The following is a 23,023-nucleotide window of genomic DNA, read 5'->3' as shown; positions in this document are numbered from 1 at the left end:
GTGAAGAAACAGACTGACAGAGCCAGAAGAGTACCCAGAAGTTACCTACTACAGGACAGGCCCAACAAAGAAAATATCAGAACGCCACTAGCCATCACCTTCAGCCCCCAACTAAAACCTCTCCAATGCATCATCAAGGATCTACAACCTATCCTGAAGGACGCCCCATCACTCTCACAGATCTTTGGAGACAGGCCAGTTCTTGCGTACAGACAGCCCCCCAACCTGAAGCAAATACTCACCAGCAACGCACACCACACAACAGAACCACTAACCCAGGATCCTATCCTTGCAACAAAGCCCGTTGCCAACTGTGTCCACATATCTATTCAGGGGACACCATCATAGGGCCTAATCACATCAGCCACACTATCAGAAGCTCATTCACCTGCACATCTACCAATGTGATATATGCCATTATATGCCAGCAATGCCCCTCTGCCATGTACATTGGCCAAAATGGACAGTCTCTACATAAAAGAATAAATGGACACAAATCAGACGTCAAGTATTATAACATTCAAAAACCAGTCGGAGAACACTTCAATCTCTCTGGTCACTCGAACTCAGACCTAAAAGGGGCAATTCTTCAACAACAAAAAACTTCAAAAACAGACTCCAAGGAGAGACTACTGAATTGGAATTAATTTGCAAACTGGATACAATTAATTTAGGCTTGAATAAAGACTGGGAGTGGATGTGTCATTACACAAAGTAAAACTATTTCCCCTTGTTTATTTCCCCCCCCTACTGTTCTTGTCAACTGCTGGAAATGGCCCACCTTGATTATCACTACAAAAGGTTTTCTTCACCCTCCGCCCTCTCCCCACCCACCCCTGCTCTCCTGCTGGTAATAGCTCACCTTTCCCGATCACTCTTGTTACAGTCTCTATGGTAACACCAATTCTTTCATGTTCTTTATGTATATAAAATCTCCACACTGTATTTTCCATTGCATGCATCCGATAAAGTGAGCTGTAGCTCATGAAAGCTTACGCTCAAATGTCTTTGTTAGTCTCTAAGGTGCCACAAGTCCTCCTTTTCTTTTTGCGGATACAGACTAACATGGCTGCTACTCTGAAACAGTGTTAGTCTTGCAGATGCAGACTAACACGGCTGCTACTCTGCCATGCCTCCACCCACTTTAACCCAAAACAAACTCAGGTTTTGGGTCAAAGGGGGTAGAAGCATGGAAGAGAGTATATAGTGAAAAAAGATTGATTTTAAAAGCGTCAGAACAATATTGTGAAAACAGGAAATTCCTAGTCTTGACAATCTTTCACGAAAAACCCTTGCATTCCAAAAATAGTCACTTTTCTACAGACAATCCTTCCTTTGGAAAAGATTTTCAACCGTGTCTAGAAATTGCTCCCAGGTCAGTGTCTCTCTGAGCGTGGGCTGCACTCATTTGCCCTCCCCTTCCCCTGGGGATGTGTATGAAGCACTAGTTAGAGGGGTACAGAGGAGGTATAAATAAAGATGATTAGGTCTTGACGAATACACATGTGGAGGGTGTGGGGGGAGAGAGACATGACTGATTGTATTGTCCTGAAGCAGTGCACAGCTTCCAAAGATTTGGTGAATGCTTTTCTGGGAGTCTGATTCTGCAAACCAACTTCCAGGAGCATCAGATGTGCATCTGACAAGGCCCTGCTCCCTCCTCATGTCCAGGCCACTTGGCCAGTGGCTTGGCATGAGTAAATCAAATGCTGGACTGCCATTTTCCTACCCCTGCCTCTATGTGCATTGTGAGCAGCTGCACTGCTGCACATCCAAGTGGCTAAAGAACCATCAACAGGCTTCACTCTTCTTTACTCTCTGGTCACATAATTACAGACATGAAAGTTGCGATAATACAACAGAAAAACTTCAGAAACAGACTCCAACCAGAGACTGCTGAATTGCAATTCATTTGCAAATTGGATACAATTAACTTAGGCCTGGGAGTGGTTGAGTCATTATGCAAGGTAACCTATTTCCCCTTGTTTATTCCTTCCCCCTCCCCCACACTGTTCCTCAGACATTCTTGTTAAACCCTGGATTTGTGCTGGAAATGGCCCACCTTGATTATCATACACATTGTAAGGAGAGTGATCACTTTAGGTAAGCTATTACCAGCAGGAGAGTGTGGTGGGGGGAGAGAAAATCTTTTGAAGTGATAAACACCCATCTTTTCATGGTCTGTGTGTATAAAAATATCCTCACTGTATTTTCCACTTTATGCATCTGATGAAGTGAGCTGTAGCTCATGAAAGCTTATGCTCAAATAAATTGGTTAGTCTCTAAGGTGCCACAAGTACTCCTTTTCTTTTTGCGAATACAGACGAACACGGCTGCTACTCTGAAACCTGACTACACAGAGTGCTGTCATTTGCACAAAGATAAAATGGAGAAATGTTGTGTGTGTTTAACCTCTTTCAAACAGCGGGCTCTTAAATGTTGCAAATAATTTCTAGCTCAACCAGAAGTTAGGGGCTTGAGGTAGGAGTCTCCCAGGCATTGTCTTCACTGCAAAAGTGTGTTTACACGGAGATAGCTAACTTGATGTAAAATCCGAGTGGAGACATAGAATAGAAACATAGAATATCAGGATTGGAAGGGACCTCAGGTGGTCATCTAGTCCAACCCCCTGCTCAAAGCAGGACCAATCCCCAATTAAATCATCCCAGCCAGGGCTTTGTCAAGCCTGACCTTAAAAACTTCTAAGGAAGGAGATTCTACCACCTCCCTAGGTAACGCATTCCAGTGTTTCACCACTCTCCTAGTGAAAAAGTTTTTCCTAATATCCAACCTAAACCTCCCCCACTGCAACTTGAGACCATTACTCCTTGTTCTGTCCTCTTCTACCACTGAGAATAGTCGAGAACCATCCTCTCTGGAACCACATCTCAGGAAGTTGAAAGCAGGTAATATCAAATCCCCCCTCATTCTTCTCTTCTGCAGACTAAACAATCCCAGTTCCCTCAGCCTCTCCTCATAACTCATGTGTTCCAGACCCCTAATCATTTTTGTTGCCCTTCACTGGACTCTCTCCAATTTATCCACATCCTTCTTGTAGTGTGGGGCCCAAAACTGGACACAGTACTCTAGATGAGGCCTCACCAATGTCGAATAGAGGGGAACGATCACGTCCCTCGATCTGCTCGCTATGCCCCTACTTATACATCCCAAAATGCCATTGACCTTCTTGGCAACAAGGGCACACTGCTGACTCATATCCAGCTTCTTGTACACTGTCACCCCTAGGTCCTTTTCCGCAGAACTGCTGCCTAGCCATTCGGTCCCTAGTCTGTAGCTGTGCATTGGGTTCTTCCGTCCTAAGTGCAGGACCCTGATCACTTTCCTCTCATGTAAGTGCTTCAGGATAAGTGCTTCAGACAAGGCACAGGTGGCTTTAACCTCTGTGTCACTTGTCCAGGTAAATACCAGGCTGAGCGTATAGCATTCCTGGACTAGCTACATCAAGGTAAAAGACACCTCTCTCTCACCTCTACTAGTACTTTACATTGAGTTCGCCAGCTGAGTGTAAACACATACGTTTTGAGCTGGGAGGTTGACTTTTTTTGTTTGTTTTGCTGCTTTTTGGTGGTGGTGGTGCGGGGGGGAGGGCACTGAAGCCATAATAGTGACATTCTCTAGCCGTGATATTTGTATTACTGTAGCACATAGGAGCCCCAGTCATGGATCAGGACCCAATTGTGCTAGGTGCTGTACAAAATAGTACAAAAGACAGTCCCTGCCCCAAAGAGTTGACAATCTAAGTATAAGACAAGAGACAGATGGAGACAGACAGGCAGGGGAGTGCAAGGAAATAATGAGACTGTATCGGTCAGTATGATAGGCAGTGGTCTCAGCACCCCAGGAGACAGGCTGTTGAATTTTTGGTAGACACCAGGGCAAAGAAGAGCATTGATTTGGGAATTGGAGGTGGATAATGAGGTAGGTTTGCGAATGTTTAAGGGGCTCTCCTCCCAAGCATGTAGGGCATGTGGCAGAAAGCATGAAGGTGGTTGTCTGAAAATTTAACAAGTGGGTGTTGCTGGCAGCATGGACCGATTGGAGGTGGGAGTCAACACCTTGGTACGGTGAATGAAAGATGTCCAGTTGGGAGAGGACAGTACGTGAAGGGCCTTGAAAGAGAAAAGAAGCAGCTTCTGTTTGATGCAATAGAGAAGGGGGAGCCAGTGGAGGGATGCAAAGAGGGGTGACATGGTGAAAGCAGTGGGCTAGGAGAATGATCTTTGCAGCTTGCTACAATATTCTGAATGGATCTGAGCTGGCAAGAGGGAGAAGAGAAGCATGTGGCGGTAACTGAGATGTGATGTGATCCGAGCCTCGATGGGAATTTTAGCTGTGTGGATGGAGAGGAAAGGCTGTGTCCTCTCCATCCACACAGGAAAACTCCACAAGACTTAGGCACAGTCCTGGATGTGAGGACCTAGAGCAGAGATGGGCAAACTATGTCCCGCGGGCTACATCTGGCCTGTGGGACTGTCCTGCCGGCCCCTGAGCTCCCGGCAGGGGAGGCTAGCCCGCGGTCCCTCCCCTGCTGTCCCCCCGCCCCTGCAGCCTCACCTCACTGCGCCGTCGGCGCTCTGGCCCGCTGCTCCTACCGGGCAGCGGGGTGGTGGGATTGCGAGCTCCTGCTGCTCTGAGCAGCATGGTAAGGCTGGGGGGGGTGGTGTTAGATAAGGGGCAATCAGGGGACGGGTGCAGTTGGATGGGGTGGAGGTTCTGGGGGGCGGTCAGGAGATGAGGAACAGGCGGGTTGGATAGGTGTGGGATTCCCGGGGGGGCTGTCAGGGAGCAGGGGTGTGGATAGGGGTCAGAGCACTCAGGGGACAGGGGTTGGATACGGGATGGGGTCCCAGAGGGGGCGGTTAGGGATGGGGGTCAGTCAGGGGGCCCACCTCAGGGCCAGGGGGCACAGGAGGAGGAGGAGGGGAGGGTGGCGTGGCGTTGATAGCCATGTAAACAGAGTATTAGGGAAGGTTTCTGGCTGTAACAACTGTAACACAAAATGTCCACTGGAAACCAAAGGACAGCACATTGTTCATCACAGAGAGCAGGGCTCCCCTTGAAAGCCTCCTATCCCCACACCCAGAGAACGGGCTGCATGCAGAGCAGACTCAGGAGACGGGGTGGGGAGAACACGCGGGGCGGGAGGGGAGAGATTGAAATTGAGGAGAGGAAAGGAAGGAGGGAGGATTGAGAAAAGGGGGAACAGGAGAAACGCAGGAAGGGGATGGGGAAGAGAAAGAACTAGGGTAGAAGCAGGTACTGGAGAAGGAAAGAGAGAGAAGAGAGGAGGGAGAAGAAGAAAAACCTGAAAGAATCAGGGAGGGAAGGTGGGAGCAGCTCCCAGTGACTGCGACAAAGAAAACCCAGAGGTGGGAATGAAACCCACAGTCACGGCCCCTGGAATCAAAGTGCACCTCTGAGAGATGAACCACTGAGGGGGGTTGGGGGTCAGATTGCACCCTTCAGCATGGCCCCCCTCCATGCACCATGTAACCTAAACCAGCTCCCCACATCTGCCTGGAATCAGGGAGGTGTTTGCTGCTAGCCAGAGACGCCCAGGTGGGATATGTGAGCCGTGGCTCCAGGGCTCCCTGGCTGGCCACCAACCAGTTGTTCCAGCAGCCCCGGGGCTGGATCGGTTAGCAGGAGGCGCTCGGGGGAGGGGCGGAGAGGAGCAAGTGGCAGGCGGGGGAGGGGCCTTGGGGGAGGGGATGGAGAGGAGTGAGTGGCGGCCATGCGGGGCGGGACCTCGGGGGAAGGGGGCAGGAAGAGGCGGAGCGAGGGCGGGGCCTCGGGGTGGAGCACCCACCAGGAGAAACAAAAGTCTGCACATGTGACGGGCCGGGCCTCCTCTTCGACCACACAGCCTCGTGCCTGTGTCACGCTCTGTGCTCCCCCCTTCCGGGGGACCTGCAGGCCACTGGTCAGCCACTTCCCTTAGTGGCTACTGCAGTGTATTGTCTGGCCATTTTCTCATGGCCCCAGCATCCTCTTTGCCCTCGCCTCAGGGCCTCAACCTGCAAGCCCCAGCAGCCTCTCTCACTCCCCCATTCCCCGCACACTGCCCCCTAGGTCAAGTGGCTGCAACGCGGCTGTTAGCCCATCCTGGGTCTTTGTCCCAGCCCTGCAGCCAGCCAGCCATGGGCCCTGCATAATCCAGCAGGTTTTGGTCATTGCCTGATCTGCATGCTCTGGTCCTCTTTGGCTCCTGGCAACAAGCAAGCAAGAAGTGGCCATGAGCCGCGAAGCTCCTATCATGGCTCTAAATCACGTGCTTGACCCCCTGGGTCCTTTACTGCCGTGGCAGGTTGTTAGACACTGCAATGGCCCATGCTGTCTGTTCCCTGCTGCACACGTAGGAGGGCTGAACCAAAGGGCTCTGTCCCCCTGAAGGGATTTGGCGCGCTTTGTGCTAATCTGATCAGTGCCATTACAAATGTCCCGCCACGCCGGTCAAGTTTCATTCATTTCAACAGCAGATGTAGTTAAGGCTCTTGGGGCCTTGTCCAATCCAGGATCAGGATGCTAATAGAGTATATGGCCACGCCCCTGTGTGTATTGCAGTCCCCTTGCGGCTGGCTTTTTTCGCGGGTTTTTCCTTGCCCTAGCAATGGGGGAAGACATGATGTGTGTGAAGGGGGGAGTTCGGGCTCCCCCCTCAGCGAATGCACACAGCGGGGGAGATGGAGCAGGGACCTGAGCTGCAAGGAGTGCTGCAGCCATGAAGTCCCTGGATGAGGGAAGCTGTGATCTTCCTACGTAGCAGTGGCTTGTGACACTGACTCCCAACCCCCTGCTCTGCAAAGAGGGACATGGGCTTGGGTGGAGATCAGAGGTTCTTTGGGAGACCCTGATATTGCAGCAGCCCTATTGTTGTTTTTACAGCCCCCAAAGGTGGGCTAAAGGGCCTCCCAGGACACATGAATGATGTACTATTATTTGCAGATTTAATAATTTTATTAAAATGATGTTGAAGCAAAAAGAAAATGGTACAGAGTTTAAGCATAGAAGTTTCTGGTTATCAGGGAATAAGGTACAGATTACCAAGGGGTGCGAAATTTGATTTAGGAACAGATGGCGTAAGGAATACATAATCTGCAATCTCCCCGATTGGGGGTAAAAGTTTAACGGGTCAAAGTACAGACATTGAGATATGGGGTCATGTTGTTCATATAATGAGTATGTTCAGGTGTGGAGTATAATGAGTGGATACCATGATGAGGCTGGATTTACCCTCATTTGGTGGGATTTAATGTTCAGTGATTTATGGCTCCCAGCAGAACAGAATCCCATTGTGCTCGGTGCTGTATCTGTATGTAGTAAGAGACTGTCTCTGCCCTGAAGAGCTGTGCTAGGTGCTGTAGAGACACTTAGTTAGAACTGCATGGTCTCTATCCTGAAGCTGGTATGATCCAGTTTCACATGTGTCACCAGGAAAGGGATGAACAAAATACCTGAAAGGAGGATAGGTGTGTTACTGCCTCAGTTTCCATAGATACAGGTTTTTTAGGTCTACTTCTGAGTCTTCAGCTTGCCTAATCCCTATGGTATATCACAGCCCCAGTGCATGAAATGCAGCCACCTCTGGGTTGGGGCAGCTGGCAATAGCCATGCAGCAAGGTTGCCCAGGGATTGTGTAGGCATATTCTTTATATTTGTGATCCTGTTCATAATAAATTGTAAACCTGCAATATTGATTTATAGTATTTGTAAATCTGCATTTATAACATTTATAATTCTTCCATTTGACATAATTGTAAATCTGCAATATTGATTTACAATTCTGTGTTAAAGCTTGCAAACCGTACCTTGCAAACTGCTCAATTGGTTCTGCTTTCTCTGAAGTGATACTTTCTCTCACTTGTTATTAAGACTGACGCTTGTAAAACTAAACCGCTCAATTGATTCTGCTTTCTCTGTATTGAGGCTTTCCATTGATTGTAATTGAGATTGACGCTTATAAATGTAAACCAATCAATTAACGTGACTTTCTTAAATGGTTATGTTCAATTGGCTCTACTTTGCAAACGGATATTTTGTGATGGAGATTGACATGATTTTTTGTAACACGGCGAAGAGCCACGATTTGGAGCGGCGCTCATAGAAATGCCACATAGAGACTCCCACCCTCTATAGTTTGGATCAGGAATGTTAAAAAATGGGGAGTCTTAAATAAATAACACCTTTGTATGATAAAAGAAAGTCAATACCGAAGGAATGTTAAGAGACAGGGAGTCTCAAATAAAATAACAATAGTCGGTGAAATGAGAAATGTGTTTTTATTAAAGTAAGGAATGTATGTGAATGAATGGTGGGTTTTGAATAATCAGGGAAGTGCCAGCCTAGGAATTTAACATCAATTGGCCGAAGAAGACGCCAGGTGGAGACAACCAGAGAACCCCACCGGAGGGCAAACTAGGATCCACCCGACCAATTCAAAGGATGAAGAAAGCTGATGAGCACCTGACAGCCGTCCTGGAGCAGTCATGACTAACAATATGACAAAGCAAATTCCACGGACTGGCATAGGAAGAAATTCCTACAAAAATGGACACTAAGGACTGAGAACTTTGAGTCTCCAGTTCTGCCACTACCCTTCAGGAGCATCGGATGCGCATCTGACACGGACTCGGCTTCACTCTCGTGTACAGGTTACCTGGCCAGTACTCTGTCACGAGCAGCTTCTAGGCTGGTAACTATAACCCCTATGCAGAACTGGTATATATATATACGTAAATATATATATTTACGTAAGGAATAAGTAACAATACAACAGTGTGAGTTTTATATTTCTTTTTATTATATTTACAATAAATGTGGCATTTGGCCTTGTCCCTTTTATAAGATCCTGCTGGTTTTTATTTTATTGGTACAACAATTGCTTGCCAAGTACTGAAATATAACTGCCTCTGGGGTTGGGTGCAGCAGCTGGTTGACAGCCATATAGTAACAATGCACAGCGATCATTCATCCAGTGCTGAAATGCAGCCATCTCTGGGGTGGGACTCATCAAATGTTTAAATGTATATCAACATTTTTTGCAAAAAAATTTAGTTGCATTTTTTCCACTTAGAACAAACACAGGTTTTGGGTCAAAGGGGGTAGAGGCATGAAAGAGAGTATATAGTGAACAAAAGATTGATTTTAAAAGTGTCAGAACAATATTGTGAAAACAGGAAAGTCCTATAGTCTTGACAATCTTTCCTGAAAACCCTTGCATTCCAAAAATAGTCACTTTTCTACAGACAATCCTTCCTTTGGAAAAGATTTTCAACCGTGTCTAGAAATTGCTCCCAGGTCAGTGTCTCTCTCAGCGTGGGCTGCACTCATTTGCCCTCTCCTTTCCCTGGGGATGTGTATGAAGCACTAGTTAGAGGGGTACAGAAGAGGTATAAATAAAGATGATTAGGTCTTGATGAATACACATGTGGAGGGTGTGGGGGGAGAGAGACATGACTGATTGTATTGTCCTGAAGCAGTGCACAGCTTCCAAAGATGTGATGAATACTTCTCTGGGGGAAGCAGTGAAACTGACTACACAGAGTGCTGTCAGTTGCACAAAGATAAAATGGAGAAATGTTGTGTGTGTTTAACCTCTTTCAATCAGTGGGCTCTTAAATGTTGCAAATAATTTCTAGCTCAACCAGAAGTTCGGGGCTTGAGGTAGGAGTCTCCCAGGCATTGTCTTCACTGCAAAAGTGTATTTACAAGGAGATAGCTAACTTGATGTAAAATCCGAGTGGAGACAAGGCACAGGTGGCTTTAACCTCTGTGTCACTTGTCCAGGTAAATACCAGGCTGAGCGTATAGCATTCCTGGACTAGCTACATCAAGGTAAAAGACAACTCTCCCTCACCTCTACTAGTACTTTACATTGAGTTCGCCAGCTGAGTGTAAACACATACGTTTTGAGCTGGGAGGTTGATTTTTTTTTTTTTGTTTTGCTGCTTTTTGGTGGGGGGGGGAGGAGGGCACTGAAGCCATAATAGTGACATTCTCTAGCCAGTGTTATTTGTATTACTGTAGCACATAGGAGCCCCAGTCATGGATCAGGACCCGATTGTGCTAGGTGCTGTACAAAATAGTACAAAAGACAGTCCCTGCCCCAAAGAGTTGACAATCTAAGTATAAGACAAGAGACAGATGGAGACAGACAGACAGGGGAGTGCAAGGAAATAATGAGACTGTATCGGTCGGTATGATTTTACCTAGGGAGGTGGTAGAATCTCCTTCCTTAGAGGTTTTTAAGGTCAGGCTTGACAAAGCCCTGGCTGGGATGATTTAACTGGGAATTGGTCCTGCTTCGAGCAGGGGGTTGGACTAGATGACCTTCTGGGGTCCCTTCCAACCCTGATATTCTATGATTCTATGATTCTATGATAGGCAGTGGTCTCAGCACCCCAGGAGACAGGCTGTTGAATTTTTGGTAGACCTCAGGGCAAAGAAGAGCTTTGATTTGGGAATTGGAGATGGATAATGAGGTAGGTTTGCAAATGTTTAAGGGGCTCTCCTTCCGAGCATGAAGGGCATGTGGCAGAAAGCATGAAGGTGGTTGTCTGAAAATTTAACAAGTGGGTGTTGCTGGCAGCATAGACCGATTGGAGGTGGAAGTCAACACCTTGGTACAGTGAATGAGAGATGTCCAGTTGGGAGAAGACAGTATGTGAAGGGCTTTGAAAGAGAAGACAAGCAGCTTCTGTTTGATGCAATAGAGAAGGGGGAGCCAGTGGAGGGATGCAAAGAGGGGTGACATGGTGAAAGCAGTGGGCTAGGAGAATGATCTTTGCAGCTTGCAGCAATATTCTGAATGGATATGAGCTGGGGAAGAGGGAAAAGAGAAGCATGTGGCGGTAACTGAGATGTGATGTGATCAGAGCCTCGATGGGAATTTTAGCTGTGTGGATGGAGAGGAAAGGCTGTATCTTAGAGATGTTATGCAGGAAAACACCACAAGACTTAAGCACAGCCCTGGATGTGAGGACTTAGAGCAGAGGTGGGCAAAGTACGGCCCACGGGCCACATCCAGCCTCTTTACACAATGTCACTTTACACAAAGTCACTTTGGATGGGCTATCACCAGCAGGAGAGTGAATTTGTGTGGGGGGGTGGAGGGTGAGAAAACCTGGATTTGTGCTGGAAATGGCCCACCTGATGATCACTTTAGATAAGCTATTACCAGCAGGACAGTGGGGTGGGAGGAGGTATTTTTTCATATTCTCTGTGTATATATAAAGTCTGCTGCAGTTTCCATGGCATGCATCTGATGAAGTGAGCTGTAGCTCACGAAAGCTCATGCTCAAATAAATTGGTTAGTCTCTAAGGTGCCACAAGTACTCCTTTTCTTTTTGCGAATACAGACTAACACGGCTGTTACTCTGAAACCTGTCAAGAATGACACATTCATCCAAATAGGATGAACACACTCAGTAGATTTGTAAGGTCTCATTACAAAACTTATAGAGACCTTTTGCATAAAGCATATTCCAGTTACATCATATTCACACTTAAACATTTTTATAAAGCTTATGAAGTGCAATGTCACAGGGTCAATACCCTCAGAGGATACCTGCAGATAGAGGCTTCCCTGGCTGGTGGAAAGGCCTCAGCTGCCCTGCTTCCCATGGCCAGAAGGCATTGTAGTACAGCTATTCTCAGCTTACCCGGGCCTATGTGGAGCGGAATGTACATTAGAGCAGCCCCAAGGCTGCTCTGACTTAGACCTGGTCAGCACAAAGCCTGACGATCATTTGTCTACTCTCCGATCAGCATGGGCTGCCAGTGAGTTGGCCACCCAGGAAGCCTAGCCCCTGGCCCTTCCCCTTGTGCCTGAGGTCCCGCCATTCCCCTTCTGCCTCCCTCCCTCCCCTTCTACCTACCTCTCCCCCGCAGGAGCCCAAAGCACCATCACCACAGCCCACAGCCCCAGCACTGGACAGCAGAGGTCGGGGGGTGAGACCTCAGCCCCGGGGCACTGTAACCGCAGTGCCCACAGCCCCATGATACCTGCTGCCCATGCTGATCACGCTGTCTGGATTGAAGAGATTTGATGCACGTTACCCTACTGTTCCCGTATCGTGTCCGAATCCCAGAGCTGTTAGCATGAAGACACCACTGGAAACGGAACATTCATTCATCCCTAAATCTGCTCAAAGTTTGTAAGTGCAAAGAAGAAAGGAATAATAAAATATATATAAGAGAACCCCTGAGATGCCTAGCTCTGTAAACAGTGAGAGGTGAGGAAGCCCCTCTCGTGTGGGTGCATCGTATGGTGCCATATGCACACCCAGCACTTCTCAAATCCCAGATGTTCTAATCCACATCCATCTCCTCGCTCTCCCATTCTCCCATCTCCTCCACCTCCATCTCCTCCATGTCGCTGCCGTCAGGGTCGTCCTGGGGCTCCGTCGGAACCCTGGCTTTTGGGCTATCTGCTGCTCCATAGAAATCCCTGGCAGCATCTCCCATTGGCAGCTGCAATGTGATATTCACAGCAAAGTACGAAGCATGGTTGAAATCTACAAGCACAGAGCCCCGCGGCTGGGTTAGAGGCCAAGTGCACAGAGGTTTGTGCTGCTCATGCAGGTGGAGGGATGAAGGCAAAAACATCAAACTAGGAACCGAATTGGACAACCGTTTCACTGTAGACAAAGATCTCATGCCCCTCAATCCCGACCAGCAGCTCCCTGCTAGCCCAGTTTTGTCAATACTCCTCAGTCCCACCCCAGAGCCCCCTGCGGTTCTGGCCTTAGGTCACCCCAGACAGCTCTCTTGATTCTCTTCACTCCTTCTGTGGCAGATACAGGATACACAGCGGGGCGGTGTGCGGGTTTCCTTGGCACTCACTTCGAGTGAGCTCCATAACTCAAGGCTTCACTGTTCATTAGTAACACTCCAACTGCAACCCCACACCAACCAAACCCATTCCCAGCGCCAGCAGGGCTTCCTTTCTGTTCCTTACCCGCCTTACAATTCTTGTACTGATCCCCATCTTCTCTAATTTAGCTAAGAATTTCCCACGTGATACCGTATCAAATGCTTTACTGAAGTCCAAGTATATTAGATCTGCTGCATTTCCCTTCTCTAAACAACAAGTTCTCAGCTCAAAGAAAGAGCTCAGGTTAGTCTGGCCCCATCTACCTTTGGTTACATCCCCTTTTCCATTTACCTCTGTTGGAGACCCCACGGCATGGCCACTAGTTAAGTTGAGGGGATAAAAGGCCATAAGGGTCGAGGAGGTCTCCCTGCTAAAGGTCTAAGGGCTTCTTCTCAACCCCCCTTAATAGAATTTAGGCCTGGCTGGTTTGAGTAAGCTCTTTTGCTCTTAAAACAATGTTGCAGATGCAGACAATGCCCCATAGTGTAAGGTTTGCTGACGCCAAGTTAAAGATAATAGGAGAGAGAGCTACAAGGCCAGACAGGATGTGCTGGTTCTTTAAGTTGCTAGGAATGCTTGTTAGAGGTTGCAGGAAATAAACATTGTTCTAACCCATATAAGAAAGGCAGAGTATTTGTGCAAAGTTTTGATTGGCTGATGTGTAGTGCAGTAGCATTAAGGAATATAAAAGTGTGTGTAATGACCTGCTCTGATGTGCAGGATTTGAGATTCTATTCTCCCTGTACCTTGTTTGCAGCTGCAAATAAACTTTTCTGCTTCTCCACCCCGTTGTGATTATTGAGTGACGCACACCGGGTAACGAACCCCCCCTGCTGTTGTTTGCCTCTGGCACTGGGTGCCGGCAACAGCTTTTGGAGTCCCAACGTGGGCTGACGAGGATGCAATTTAGCCTTGCCCAGATCCCTTCTGGAGGTCGAGGATTGCAGCGACAACCGACGCCCAGCACACACCGGTGAGTTCATTGGGGGCCTCAGAGGAGACGCAGTTTGATCGACCCCGGAGGGCACGAAGGTGCTACGCACTCACATAGTGGAGAAGCAGCTGTGGGAGACGGTGAGGAACCAGTTCCTTGGATATAGGGGAGGAGCAGCTGCGGGCGATGTTGGGGAACCGGTCCTTTGGATAAGGTAGGAACCTTTTGAAATCCGGAAAATATGCTCTGTTGGAACCTGGGGACGCCCACAGTTACCCTGTAGGTATGGGACAGGAACAGAGCACCGGAGATACGGTACGATGCACGCCCCTAGAGTGTATTTTAGTAAATTGGAAGATATTTGGATCAGATCCAATGGCTAAGGGTAAATTGAAGCGATTTTGTACGGTTGACTGGCCTCAGTACCAATTAGAGGACCAAGAACAGTGGCCTCCCGGAGGATCACTAAATCATAATACAATCCTCCAGTTACTCCTGTTCTGTCAGCAAACGGCGAAGTAGAATAAGCATTCGTATGCTTACTTGTTTATAACCTTATAGTCTCGTACTGATATTTTACAATGCTGTAATTTAACCCCGATTGGCCCTGTAGCAATTAATGTCAGTCCCCGGATCCCCACCCCAAATGTAATGGCAGATCCGGTGTCTCCTTCGGCCCCTACACCCACACAGAGCGAGGCTCAAAGTAAGATTCCTAGTGAAGCTCATAGTGAGGTTCAGGCTCCATCTGCTGGATTATACCCCTTACTTACCAAGACTAAAATCGCCCCTAATGCAATAGAAAGGACAAGCTCTTACCATGCAGGTCTATACTCATGCACCTTTTAATCCTATGGACCTGGCCGCTTTCAAAGCACAGGCTGGAGAATTTTCTATCAACCCAAGCAAGTTGGTATCGGTCTTTGAGGGATGTCTTAGCAGCTACAAGCCAGACTGGGATGATTGTAATGTCCTTCTGCAAACATTATTGACTGAGGTTAAACAAGAACAGGTCATAGCTAAAGCAAGGAAAAAAGCGAAAAGGCGATATGACCAAGACGATATGACCATGGCACAGATTTTGGAAGCAGCAAATCAAGTGCATAGTTTCAAAAAAGTAAAAAAAACACAGCGCGCTTCTCTCCAAGAGGAGCTTGAAGAGGGCCTCCAGCCCCAGCAGGAGGAAGCGTCTGCAACAGCCCCTACACCCACACAGAGCGAGGCTCAAAGTAAGATTCCTAGTGAAGCTCATAGTGAGGTTCAGGCTCCATCTGCTGGATTATACCCCTTACTTACCAAGACTAAAATCGCCCCTAATGCAATAGAAAGGACAAGCTCTTACCATGCAGGTCTATACTCATGCACCTTTTAATCCTATGGACCTGGCCGCTTTCAAAGCACAGGCTGGAGAATTTTCTATCAACCCAAGCAAGTTGGTATCGGTCTTTGAGGGATGTCTTAGCAGCTACAAGCCAGGCTGGGATGATTGTAATGTCCTTCTGCAAACATTATTGACTGAGGTTAAACAAGAACAGGTCATAGCTAAAGCAAGGAAAAAAGCGAAAAGGCGATATGACCAAGACGATATGACCATGGCACAGATTTTGGAAGCAGCAAATCAAGTGCATAGTTTCAAAAAAGTAAAAAAAACACAGCGCGCTTCTCTCCAAGAGGAGCTTGAAGAGGGCCTCCAGCCCCAGCAGGAGGAAGCGTCTGCAACAGCCCCGGGGACCCAGCACAGAGACTCCCCCGACCCCAGTGAGCTCCCCTGGGGCAGCAGCAGCCTCGCCTGAGGGGAGAGAGGGAGAGAGACACAGCAGGGGAGAGTAATGGGATAGTTCTGGTTTTGCACCGTGCAGCGAGGAAGAGCTCAGCTGAGCACCCAGGGCAGGCAGGGTGTTAGGGCAAGGGGCTGACAAAGGAGTAACTAGAGAATGCCTGAATCCTGTACAATCCTCTAGTAAAGCTCAAATCTTGACCGCCTCAGGAAGCAAAGCATGGCTCGGAAAACTCTCCTCCCATTGCAAAGCCATTCCGGAGTTGTTAAATGAATCTCTAACCGGCTCTGTTGATCGTCTGGTGGAACTGCCCATGCCCCGTTTACACCACCAGCTTACTGCGCTTTCGTAGAGTCAGGTGACGGGGGGCTGGCCTTAGCTTTTGGTGAAGTTGCCGCCGACCTCGCCCGTTCCTTTTGCGCCTCTGCCATGCCGTGGGTCGGGGTGTTTCTGGGGCTCTTCCTTCCAGCCCGCCCCTCTGGGTTTTTGGATGGCACTTCAGGGAAGAGATTCCATCTCCCGTCTGGACTGTTCAGTGGGGCTGGAGTCCGAAGCAGAAAAGGGGAGGGGGAGGTGTGTTGTCTGGGGGTTAGAGAAGGTAGAGCTGGGGCGCGGGGGGGGCATGGCGGGGGCAGCTGCAGGGCCCATGTGTTCCCAACACCTCCGCATGCCCCTTTCTTCAGGCCCTGTCCCGCCCAGGGGCGCTGGAACCATTTGTACAGTGAGGGGGCAGAGAGCCACTGAGCCAAACTGTAAACCCTGGATAAGATGGAAACCGCTTCAAGCCGGGGGTGGGGGTGGGGGCAGCCCCGCTAGGTCCAGCACTGGTGGTCCTGCCCATGTCGATTTTACAGAAAATATTTGGGGGCTTTTTTGTCCAGTTTTTTTATTTTTATTTATTGATTTGCAAATCCCCAGCTGCTGGCTGAGCAGGCGAGACTGAGAGGTGCAGAGAATAGGGACGGAGGGAAGAGCGTGTGGAAAGAACACACAGAGGAGGGGGGAGGGATTATTTTGTAAACTTTCTTTGAATGCAGTTTAGCAGCTGGAGACAGAGAGGATTGGCCAGCGCCTTGCATCCAGCCAGCCCCACTTGATCACAAGCAGAGAATCCCCTGGCAAGCCCCAGGTTAGGGAACTGGGGCTGCGGGGTGGGGCAGGGTTGAAGCGTGTGTCTTCTCGAGCAGGGGGAGTCGACCTTGGGTTTTAAGGTCTTGGGGCTGGGGGGAGCATGTCCTCACTGCAGAGTTAACTGGAGTTATGGACCCTGGGGGTTATAATCTGCTTGCAGAGATGTGCTGTGTAAATGCATGAGATGAAATCAGATCTGGTGCCGGCGTGAGAGGTGTGCATGGCGTGATGGGGGGTGTGTGTGTGAGTATGAGAAGCAGCCCTTGTTAATTGCACGCTGCCCACTCATGGCAGGGAAACCCCAGCACTCACCTCTAGATCTTTCTGTGATCTACCTACAGGAAGGAGCAGGTGGATGTGACACCCCTTCATTCCCTGTCTCAGGATCTTCCCAGGCCTTCCTCACCTCTGACTCCGCTCTCCCGGTTGATTGTTAGGGCTGAGCTCTGGCTCTTTGTCCGGACAAGCCCCAGCAGAAAATGCACAAGCCCCATGCCTGTAGAACGAATTGTAAGAAGCTTGGGGTCACATTCTTTTAGATCAAAACCCCCTTTGTTCTGCCACAGCAAATATCTCAAACTTTTTGGTAGCAAGTTGTTCGTTTAAAATCATTTTGTTTAAGAAGAGTCCTACCTCTCTTCGAGCCAGCATTGTTGATGTTCCTGGAGATGTTTTGCTCAGTCATGGAATGTCGGGGTGTTGCGGTTCAGTGATGAGACAGAACACAGCTTTATGCAAGCAAACAGGCTGGTCAGCGGAGATGGGCTGTTCTGCCCCCCCTGCCTTCCACCTTCTCCTTTTATTATATTTCTCCCCCTAAGCATTACACACTGCTACACAAAGGAATGTATGACGTTGATTCATATGCTTAGTTACCATCCTCTATCTACTACAATCCTGGTTCTCAGGCCTTGAGCCCAGGCTAAAGAAACCTCCCACAGTTGCTGTCCAAACAATCAAGTTCTCAGGGTTCATATCTAGCCCTTGTCCTTGGATAGAGCAATGTGTGCATTGCTCCTAGGAAACAGTCAGGGTGTGCCCCGCCTGCTTCCAGGTGGAATAGCTAGACATTAACCCTTCATCGGGGGTTTAAAAAACGCCATGGTTTGCTTCGAAAAAGCTCTAAAAGTCTTGAGCAGGTTTTGCAAAATAATGCCCAGAGTTCGGCTCCTAAATCCAGGTATAAATGGGCAGCGCCCTGCAAATCTGCAGAGATCCGCTTCGTAGCCGTGGATCGTGTGCAGAAACAAATGTTGTACTCGCACAGGGCTCTATAAACGTGGCCTGATGCACAAGAGTGTGAGACCCTCTCGCTCTAACTGCAGCTGCTGAAGGCCTGGCACTTCAGTGTCCTTACAGGACCAAGAATGGACGGAAAGACATGAGAATGATTGCATTGCACGCTTCCCGTTGTGCTGCCCTGCAGCAGAATTGCATGAAGTGCAATGGGTGGGGAGTGGAGGGTTGTCAAGGGGAGAGGTACCTTCAGGCACAAGACCACTGATGTTCCTGGGGTACCCATGCCCTCTACCTCCACAGGGGGAAGAGCTAAAGAGCCTAACGATGCATTAATTAGAGGATTCCCTACAATTAGTTCCCTGTGACTTAGGCAAATATTCCTCATTCCCACTGTTGGCAACTCCCCTGATCTTTGTCATGCATCTCACGGTATTTGGTGTTTGATTTTGTAAAAGCCCCAGAGACTGGAGTCCTGTGATAAGCACATCCATTTGTTTAAACCAAAATATGGGGTTTATGTAGGACAACTTGAAAAAAGTGACTTATAGAATCATAGAATCATAGAATATCAGGGTTGGAAGGGACCCCTGAAGGTCATCTAGTCCAATCCCCTGCTCGAAGCAGGACCAATTCCCAGTTAAATCATCCCAGCCAGGGCTTTGTTAAGCCTGACCTTAAAAACCTCTAAGGAAGGAGATTCTACCACCTCCCTAGGTAACGCATTCCAGTGTTTCACCACCCTCTTAGTGAAAAAGTTTTTCCTAATATCCAATCTAAACCTCCCCCACTGCAACTTGAGACCATTACTCCTCGTTCTGTCATCTGCTACCATTGAGAACAGTCTAGAGCCATCCTCTTTGGAACCCCCTTTCAGGTAGTTGAAAGCAGCTATCAAATCCCCCCTCATTCTTCTCTTCTGCAGGCTAAACAATCCCAGCTCCCTCAGCCTCTCCTCATAAGTCATGTGTTCTAGACCCCTAATCATTTTTGTTGCCCTTCGCTGGACTCTCTCCAATTTATCCACATCCTTCTTGTAGTGTGGGGCCCAAAACTGGACACAGTACTCCAGATGAGGCCTCACCAATGTCGAATAGAGGGGAACGATCACGTCCCTCGATCTGCTCGCTATGCCCCTACTTATACATCCCAAAATGCCATTGGCCTTCTTGGCAACAAGGGCACACTGCTGACTCATATCCAGCATTTCCCCCTCCTGCTCTGTCAGGCAGAGTTTTTAGTAGGTATAGACTTTTGTATTGTGTAAGTCCCAGCACGAGCATGGGCACAGAAGTGTTATAGAGGTAAAAGAGATTTATAAAGAAATATGTTTAGGCGAAAGGAGTCCCCTAAGGACAAAGCTCAAGAAGCGCAGAAAAAACTACCATTCATACAGGAAATGACTTCTTTTAAGACAATTTTGGAAAAGTTTGGGCAGAGCTCATGGACTGAACAAGCATTAGCTGATGTCCATACTATAGCTGTTTTGGAAGATAGATTGGCAAAATATCTGTTGGTCTACAGGCCATCGACCCCGATAAAAAGAGACTCGACTGCAATCTGGCTATTGTGAGAAGCATGCAATGAGGCATTCCTTCGCTTGGCTAGCTGCCAGGAGGAGCACGCTGCACTGCATGAGAAAATTGATGTATCTGAAGGAGAAACTGATAAATGGAAAATACTGGCCGCTGGAGTTCAAAGCCAGTTAGACATTCCCAAAGATACCCTAAGAGAAGTTAAAATAAAAGAGAGGGGATTATCTTAACAAATAGAGGGAAAAGATAAAATACAAAGAGAGAATCAGGTTTTGTAGGGAATGAAAAAGAAATTAACATTAGAACAAGGTTGAGCCCCTGCCCATCACAACCACTGTGAATCTATTATTAAGCATCTTAAAACAAAATTGGGGTTTGCCACCCACCAAGTAGCGGCTGTGACAGTAGGAGAATGGGGCCAAGCCCAAGATAGTGAGGTCCCCGAATGGGAGGGAGAATGGGACCGTAGTAAAGCTTGGAATGGAGATATATGGGATGAGCCCCAGGGATTGAAACCTATTGAACAAAACCCTGTCACAGCCATACGACGAACTATAGTCACAACACCCGCAGAGGGAGGGGGAAGTACAACTGTTACCACTGTCCCTGTATCAGCCTGACTTAAAAGCATGGCTGTTAGTTTGGGACCCCTAAAAAAGGACAATTTCTCTGGATGGTGTTCTAATGTGTTTTTGCTTGCTATAAGGGAAGAGCTGAACGCCATTGAAGTCCGCCGCTTGATGGGCGTCTGTGTGGCTTCAGAGATTTGGCGGGTCCTAGATAGGATTAGAGTCGATGAGAATAACAGCATATTGACTCTAATGGGACTTTTTGGAGAGCAAATAGACAGGGGCAATTTTACAGCACCAGCTGTAGCCACAACCCAGGAGCCCAATGAAAACCCCGAGAATTATTTAACCCGATGGGGTCTGATGCAGATAATGGCCGGCTTAACACCGTTGGGAAAGGCCATAGCGCTGGATATAGTGGCATTCAGTGTACAGTCCTTAAGAGACTGTGCTGCTTCCCTAACCCCCTACTATTCCAGGAGACTTGGAATTTGGCAAGAGGGTCGCCACCTCACACCACCTGGGACAAAATGGCTCCTAGACCCACATCCGATGCATCAGTCTGTAGCAGGAACTCGGTGAAATCGGGGCTGTGCAAGACGGGTTCTTCAGGGCTTGAAAAGCCTCCTCACAAGCTTTGGTCCACTGGATCATGTTTGGGCTGCTGTTCTAGAGCAGATAAGTGAGAGGGGCCACAACGGTTGAGAAAACCAGAATAAATCAGCAGTAGAAACCAAGCTAGTCCTAAAAACTGGTGTACCTGTTTCCTCAAGGAAGGGGCATGGCACGTCTGGAGGGCCTGAACCTTATTGACCAAGGGTTGCACCGTACCTTTTCCTAAAGTGTACCCGAGGCAGGTTGTTTCATCCTTGCCCAAGTGACATTCAGCAGGATTTGCTGTCAGGCCAGCCTCCTGGAGGGATTGTAACATGGCCATCACATGCTCTAGGTGGTCCTGCCAGTTTCGACTGTAGATACCTGCAACATCGTCTAGGTATATGGCAGCATATTGGCTATGGGATTGGAGGATCCGGTCTGCTAGCCGCTGGAATGTTTCCAGAGCCCCATGCAACCCAAAGTGCATTGTCCAGAACTGAAAGGGGATGGAAAAAGCTGTCTTTTCCCTGGATTCTGTGAGGGGGATCTGCCATCACCCCTTTGTCGGATCCAGAGTAGTGATGTACTCTGCTTCCCCTTGCTGGTCAAGAAGTTCATCAACATAAGGCATCAGGTACGCATCAAATTTTGAGACTGCATTGAGCTTCTGGAAATTGATACATGACCAGGTGGTCCCACCAGGCTTGAGGAGCAACATTACAGGGCCTTTCCAGTTGCTGCATGATTCTTTGATTACTCCCAGTTCTAGCACTGATTGGAGTTCTCACTTCATGGTTTCCCTCAACTTCAAGGAAAATTGTCGAGGGTTTTCTCTGACTTTAAGCCCTGGTTCCATCTGACTGTTATGGGATATTAAATGGGTCCATCCAAAGTAGGTAGAAAACATGGAAGAGAAGGTGGTGATCACCTGTCGAGCCTGGGTTCTCTGGTTTGGGGTGAGGGTGTTTCCAGTCTTGACCATCCCTGGCTCCGAGTCTTCGACAACCTGCAGGCCTAATTGGGGTTCAGGTGCGTAGGGGGCAATTAGTAGACTTCCTTGGGCTTTCCATGGTTTTAAAAGATTCCCGTGTGCCTGTCACTTGTCTGGTTGTCAGATTTCATAACTCACCTGCTTCACTCAGCACACCGCCTCATGGGGCCCTTCCCAGCGGGCTGGGAGTTTTGATTCGGAGCTGGGTAATAACAAGAGAACATGATTGCTGGGTTGGAACTCCTGGAGGCCACCCTTTAATGATAGGTAAGGTTAAGGTTTTATCACGGACAAACATGGGGACTGCTCCAGCCTGGGCCCACCGAGCCCTGGGGGGCTGACCTAGCCCCAGCTGCTGCTCCGGCCTAGTTCCTTCAGCTCCTCCATCCCTATACTCATCCCCAGCTACTGCTCTAGTCCTAGCTCTAGCCGCTGCTCCAGCCCCAGTGACAGACTGCTGGCCACTGCCTCAGCCCCGGCCTCTGCCCGGCCTCTGCCCGGCCTCTGCCCCGGCCTCTGCCCCGGCCTCTGCCCCGGCCTCTGCCCGGCCTCTGCCCCGGCCTCTGCCCCGGCCTCTGCCCGGCCTCTGCCCCGGCCTCTGCCCCGGCCTCTGCCCGGCCTCTGCCCGGCCTCTGCCCCGGCCTCTGCCCGGCCTCTGCCCCGGCCTCTGCCCCGGCCTCTGCCCGGCCTCTGCCCCGGCCTCTGCCCCGGCCTCTGCCCCGGCCTCTGCCCGGCCTCTGCCCGGCCTCTGCCCCGGCCTCTGCCCGGCCTCTGCCCCGGCCTCTGCCCCGGCCTCTGCCCGGCCTCTGCCCCGGCCTCTGCCCCGGCCTCAGCCCCGGCCTCTGCCCCGGCCTCTGCCCCGGCCTCAGCCCCGGCCTCTGCCCCGGCCTCTGCCCCGGCCTCTGCCCCGGCCTCAGCCCCGGCCTCTGCCCCGGCCTCTGCCCGGCCTCTGCCCCGGCCTCTGCCCCGGCCTCTGCCCGGCCTCTGCCCCGGCCTCTGCCCCGGCCTCTGCCCGGCCTCTGCCCCGGCCTCTGCCCGGCCTCTGCCCGGCCTCTGCCCCGGCCTCTGCCCCGGCCTCTGCCCCGGCCTCTGCCCGGCCTCTGCCCCGGCCTCTGCCCCGGCCTCAGCCCCGGCCTCTGCCCCGGCCTCTGCCCCGGCCTCTGCCCCGGCCTCAGCCCCGGCCTCTGCCCCGGCCTCTGCCCGGCCTCTGCCCCGGCCTCTGCCCCGGCCTCTGCCCGGCCTCTGCCCCGGCCTCTGCCCGGCCTCTGCCCGGCCTCTGCCCCGGCCTCAGCCCCGGCCTCTGCCCGGCCTCTGCCCCGGCCTCTGCCCGGCCTCTGCCCCGGCCTCTGCCCCGGCC

At 49.8% G+C, this 23,023-nt stretch overlaps 1 protein-coding gene across 2 annotated transcripts in view; it reads left to right on the top strand.

The window, feature by feature from the left end:
• Window positions 1-7,060: 7,060 nt before the first annotated feature.
• The window catches only part of LOC311530157 (butyrophilin subfamily 1 member A1-like), a 33,491-nt gene continuing 17,528 nt past the window's right edge, over window positions 7,061-23,023 (top strand). Inside the window, exon 1 of one of the 2 annotated variants that reach the window (XM_084646590.1) lies at window positions 7,061-13,868. The gene's annotated coding sequence lies outside the window, so the exon portion shown is untranslated. Of the gene's footprint in view, window positions 14,044-23,023 lie in introns of both variants that reach the window. The other variant, XM_084646588.1, reaches the window with a different exon arrangement.

Source organism: Lepidochelys olivacea, assembly GCF_965140295.1.
Source record: "Lepidochelys olivacea isolate rLepOli2 genome assembly, chromosome: 14".
Lineage (NCBI taxonomy): Eukaryota > Metazoa > Chordata > Testudines > Cheloniidae > Lepidochelys > Lepidochelys olivacea.
Note: the sequence above shows the minus strand (reverse complement) of the source record. Positions and strands in the feature narration are given on the sequence as shown.